This window comes from Piliocolobus tephrosceles, chromosome 9, assembly GCF_002776525.5.
Source record: "Piliocolobus tephrosceles isolate RC106 chromosome 9, ASM277652v3, whole genome shotgun sequence".
Lineage (NCBI taxonomy): Eukaryota > Metazoa > Chordata > Mammalia > Primates > Cercopithecidae > Piliocolobus > Piliocolobus tephrosceles.
This window is the reverse complement of record NC_045442.1, coordinates 31,424,829-31,430,265: the sequence shown is the minus strand read 5'-3', so window position 1 is coordinate 31,430,265 and position 5,437 is coordinate 31,424,829. Positions and strand designations below refer to the sequence as shown.

Genomic DNA, 5,437 nt, shown 5'->3' with positions numbered 1-5,437 from the left:
CTCAGCTGGACTCCATGAGCCTCCTTCCCACCTCTGCTCAGCCACCAGGGTGGTGCTGGGACTGGTAGGGCTGAGGAAGCAAAAGGGAAATAGGACCACAGGGTTTGCTTTGCTAATGGGGCTGTAGTTTTCTCTTCTGGCCTGGGCTCCTGCCCATTGTAGGGAAGGAGCCATTGGTCGGCTGATACTCCAGCAAGGAGTCTGGGGGGTGTCTGGTTAATTGTACTGGAATTAGGAGGCAACTGAGGCTGCCAGGGGTTTGTGCCCAGCTCCTTCCTGTTTTCCCATTGCCTTTTGTCACCTATTCCTTCCTTTCCTTTTTTGTTTTGTTTTGTTTTGCTTGTTTTTGTTTTTGTTTTGAGGTAGAGTCTAGCTCTGTCGCCCAGGCTGGAGTGCAGTGGCGCGATCTCGGTTCACTGCAAGCTCCGCCTCCCGGGTTCACACCATTCTCCTGCCTCAGCCTCCCGAGTAGCTGGGACTACAGGCGCCTGCCACCACACCCGGCTAATTTTTTGTATTTGAAGTAGAGACAGGGTTTCACCGTGTTAGCCAGGATGGTCCTTTCCTGGTCTTGATTCCCACTAGCAGGCTCCTCACTGGCCTTCTGTCCTCAAATTTGGATTCTGGAAGTACAGAGTGATGCTCTGATCTATTCTGAATTGAAGGGGGCATGTGTCCCAGCCCACCTCACCCCAAGTCCAGGCTGCAGTCTTTACTCTCGCTCCCTGCTCGCAGCTTCGCAGCCGGAAGGAACTGAAACAAGTTTGCAAAGTGTGAGCTGGGATTTGAGGTGACCCACCGCAGCAGACCCCATCGCACACGCAGCAGCTGGGCAGGTGCTGCTGGGTAGATGGACATGCCACCTAGCCAGGGACATTCTGTCCGCCACTGCCAGACACCACGCCCGCTCCGGAGAGACCCACTTCGCTACCCTGGACATTCTGTCCACTCCGAGCCCCATGCGCCGCGGACATTCTGTCCAATTCTGAGGCGGCCTCAAGTGAGGACCCAGCTGGGCTCAGACACCCCAAGCCAGATCCACCATACCCGCCGCCTGGTCACTCTGATCTGCACAGCGGCCATCTGACTCAGTCGCGGCCGGGCTCTCACAACACGGCTCCTATTCCAACTGCGGAGCAGCTGGGAAGAGAAGCGTGTGTGACCAGGCGCACCCCGGCTCCCAGCCCCTGGAGTCTGAGCCTGGGCCGAAGGGCATCGGGCGCCGCCAACTGCCCCCACACTGGGGGCCGCCGCCGGCTCCCCAGCTGGCCAGGGCCTCTGCAACCCCTTTCGCTCCCTGACCGCCTGCCCTGTGCCCTGGGATTCCAGGGCGCTTTCTGGTAATGGTTTCCAGACTCCCTACTCCCTGCCTCGCGAAGCCCCTATCCTGGCTTCAAGTCTCCGGCTTCGTTCCGGATCCTCTGAGTCTCCCTCTTCCCTATCCCCTGGTTCTTACCCTGAGTTTCCCTTTTCCCAAGTCCTGGCCCCAGGTCTGCAGTCCGCCTTCCCTGTTCTCGACCTGTTCCCCAGGCACCAGAGTTCAGCTGCCCCAGGTCCCGTTTTAGGGATTCCAAGGTCCGGCAATAGCTCCTCCGCCCCATGAGCCCCTGTCCTTAGAATGGTCAAACACTCACAGTGCGTCCCGCAACAGGCAGGCAGACTCCCAGCGGCGGCGGCGGCGGCGGCGGCGATCTAGAGGGCAGGCAGGGGCCAGGGGCCGGGCACCCGGCCGGAGTGGGGGCCGCCCCCCTGCTCCCGGGCCGCCTCTCCGCTCCGGCTCTCTCGGACTCGACGAAGGAGTGAGCCTCACCGCGTACTGCCACCCCCAGCCGGCGCCCATTCACTTTATGGCAGACCAGTGCGCCCCCAGCCCGCCGCAGCAAGCCGCGCGCGTCAGGCCCCGCCCCTTTCCAGCTGCGCTGCCGGGGCTCCGCCCTTTCCAGCTGTGGATCTCCAAGCCCCGCCTATGAGGGAGGGGTCTGGCCGGCGAGACGCCAAGAACCCCGCCCTCTGGCCAATCAGAAGTGCTCCTCAGCAACTGGGCCGCGCCCTTCCCCACGTGGCAGAGAGCGCGCTCCGGCTAGGACGCTTAGGCAGAGCCAAGCGGGAGAGAGTAGAGTGGTCCCCGTAGTCCTGGGTGAAAGGGATCGACTGACAGCGAAGTGGGGCTGGGCCGCTACCCGGAGCAAAGTGGATCGGCGCCAGCTGGGAAGGCGCACGGGGCCGCCGGGTCTCAGCGCTCAGACTTCTCTGCCGCTCAAGTTTCGCCGATTTTCTCCACTTGTCGCTGTCCGTCTCTCCTCTCCCTTTTGTCTCTGTTCCAATCCTCCCACGTCTCGCCTTTCTTTCCTCTTCTTCTCAGTCGCTTCGCTCCTGCTGTTTACCATTCTCCTTCCTCCTCTGCCACTTTAAAAGACTCATTTCTCTTTCTCTCTGCTCCTCTTTTTCCTCATATCTTTCCTCCTCTTCATTTCCCCCTTCTTCTCCAAGAAGGTGACTTCGTGGAGACAGCAGGGTTTGGAATGAGACAAACCAAAGTGGTATTCCAACGCCGCCACGAACTGCACCATCACTGAGTGAACTTGGACAAGTAACTATCATTTCCCTCCCCACACAAAACAATTAAGAGGAGGTTCCTGCTGGATCTCAGGGCTTGGGCTGGGCACTCCAAAGGCATGGACCGATTGCCTTTCAGTCTGTACCCTTGTCTTGCTTGGGCTGTGCTCTCCCTCCTTCAGCAGGGCTGGTTTCCCGCTGGTGGTACCAGGTTAAGTACTGTGGGCAAGGTGTAGCCTTGGTGCCTGCTGGTTAGGAATTTCCAAGGGACAGGACAGATGACCAAGTCGCAGATGACCAAGACTCCTGGCAGACTGTGACTTCGGCTCTCCCTGACTTAGGCCTCAATTTCCAGGAAACAGGCTCCTTCTCTTCTTTCAGTTAGGCTGTGTTGCTTGGATGCTCCTAAGAGACTCAGCCCAGTCACACAATATGCCCCTAAGGCAAATCTGAACAGTCATGTCTTTACTGTTCAGTTACTCCTATTGCCCTTAGGATAAAGGTCAAGCTCCCTAGTCTGGCATACAAGACCTTTTGGACCTTGTCTTCATCTCCAATTTCCTAGTAGTTTCCTGCACACCTTTGGCCCTTCCTGTGAAAGTAACCCATCTTTGTATTGTCAATTCCTACTCCTCCAATGTTCCACTCAGGCCTTGTTTTCTCTAGAGAAGCCTTTTCTGAACTCTCAGGTTAGCCTCTTGCTCCCGTGACCCTCTGTGTATACCCCCTATTACACCACCCACCATATTGAAGGGATCAGCTTATGTGTTGTCTGCTATGAGAATAAAATTTAGGAGGGTAAGGACCATGTCTATTATTCCCAGATATAATGTAGAATCTCAATAAATATGTCACACTGAAATCTATGAGGAAGATGTTCTGCCTGGTAAGATGATGATTAGTGGTTAGGAGGGACTAGGGAATTGTCTTCTCTCTCCTCCCCATCTCTATTGCACAATCACGTACTTTTAGAATGATAAATTTCTGGAGGTAGGTAGAAGTAGATATTGGCGAGCAGGAAGTTTTGGCCCACTTAGAGAATTTTCCAATTGGCTTTCCAGGACCTCTCAATCTGAGACAGGCCCAGGACACCAACTCTCAGTTTTCAAATGAAGAAGAAAATGGCTCTGAGGTAATGTGGAAAGAAGTGCTATGATGGTATATCCTCTTTCCCTGACTCTCTTTAGGTGAGAGAGGCTAAATCCTCAGCTGGACCCACTGACCAGAAGCCCAATGTGCAGGTGTGGGGAGTTATTAAGGGGTTCTTCAGGTCTGATGTCTGATGGGTATTTTACACTACAGCATCGTGGCCAGGCATGGTGGCTCATGCCTGTAATCTCAATACTTTGGGAGGCCAAGGCAGGCGGATCACCTGAGGTCAGGAGTTCGAGACCAGCCTGTCCAACATGGTGAAACCCCGTCTGTACTAAAAATACAAAAATTAGCTGGGCGTGATGGCAGATGCCTGTACTCCCAACTACTTGGGAGGCTGAGGCAGGAGAATCACTTGAACCCAGGAGGTGGAGGTTGCAGTGAGCCAAGATCACACCACTGCACTCCATCCTGGATGACAGAGCAGGACTCTGTCTCAAAACAAACAAACAAAAAACAAACAAACAAAAACTAGAGCATCATAGCACATGGATAGTCTTTGGATATCTGGTTTTGAGACTACATTCCTATGTGGTTAGTTATGGAGCTTCCCTGGACTTGGGTCATCCATAATTGGGAGGAAGTATGGAGAGAATTTTTTTTTTTTTTTTTTTCACTGCCTCCCAGCAGCTTCTCCAGGTCTGCAGGGACACTGGGGCTCTAGTGTCCCAAATAGGCTGGAAATTTCATGATTCAGTCTGCTAGAGAAAACCCATCCTCTTGTCCTCTTCCCACATATTCTCACTTTCAGGTAATACAGGTAATTCTAAATAGCTTAGTAACCTCTATAATCTCTTGAAACGGGAGGAGGCAGCTGGGGGCAAGACAGTGAAAACAGGTGGGCATCCAACCTTCAGGCCCCTTAGCGTTTCTAAGGCAAACAAGACTTCTGTTTCCTATCACTGATGAGGTAGGCTAAGCTGTGTATTTAGCCTGATGGATAAGGCCTGTCCAAGGCTTGGTATGAAAGGCAGACCAGGAGTCAAAGCCCGATATACTAAGGCATAAGAGGTGACAAAAGGCGATGAAAAGAGTTGGCCTGGGGGTGAGGAGTCCCAGGGGTTCGTCTCTCTGCTCTGCTATGTACTAGTTATGTGAACATGGACCCAGCCTTCCACTCCTGGGCTGTTTCCTATAATGTAAAATGAAGAGACTTAAATTAGATATCCAGGGCTTCTGCTACGTCCCATTTTCTCTATTTCTGGATGTTGGGGATGGTGCAGAAGACGCTGAAACAGCTGGGACGTGACAGACACAACTGTGAGAAGCCACAACAGGGAAGGTGGACGAGAGGGCGAGGACAGCAGGGTGTGGAATAAATCGCTGGACTTGTTTTTAGAATGAAGGGAGCCCAGAGCTGCCTCGAAAAGGAGTGATTCCTCAAGGGGCATGGTCCTGGCCCAGATAACTTTGATAATACGTGGACAGGGTAGTAGGAATGCCCGCTCAAGTTCTCAAAACGGACCCCGCCCCTTTCCAGCCAATTGTAGCCTTCCTCCCCATAATGCCCAGCAGCCACTGCCAAACCGCGCACTGCAACCGAACTCTACCTAACTCCACCTCTCTAGCCGCCCAGCACAGTTCCTCATTTTTTATTGGTTTTCTAAACTGTCACTCAGAGAGTACTCGTATGCGTTGGTTGTCCCCTAACCTACCCTTTCTTTCCCTAGTAATCTCGCCTCTTGAGGCACTACCCGCCTCCTGAAGCCAATTTCCTTTATTCGATTGG

At 53.7% G+C, this 5,437-nt stretch overlaps 1 protein-coding gene across 1 annotated transcript in view; it reads right to left on the bottom strand.

Annotated features, from left to right (window-relative positions):
* PITX3 (paired like homeodomain 3) overlaps positions 1-1,815 on the bottom strand; it is a 12,058-nt gene extending 10,243 nt beyond the window's left edge. Inside the window, exon 1 of the mRNA XM_023206232.3 lies at positions 1,635-1,815. The gene's annotated coding sequence lies outside the window, so the exon portion shown is untranslated. The remainder of the gene's footprint in view (positions 1-1,634) is intronic.
* Between the last annotated feature and the right edge of the window lie 3,622 nt (positions 1,816-5,437).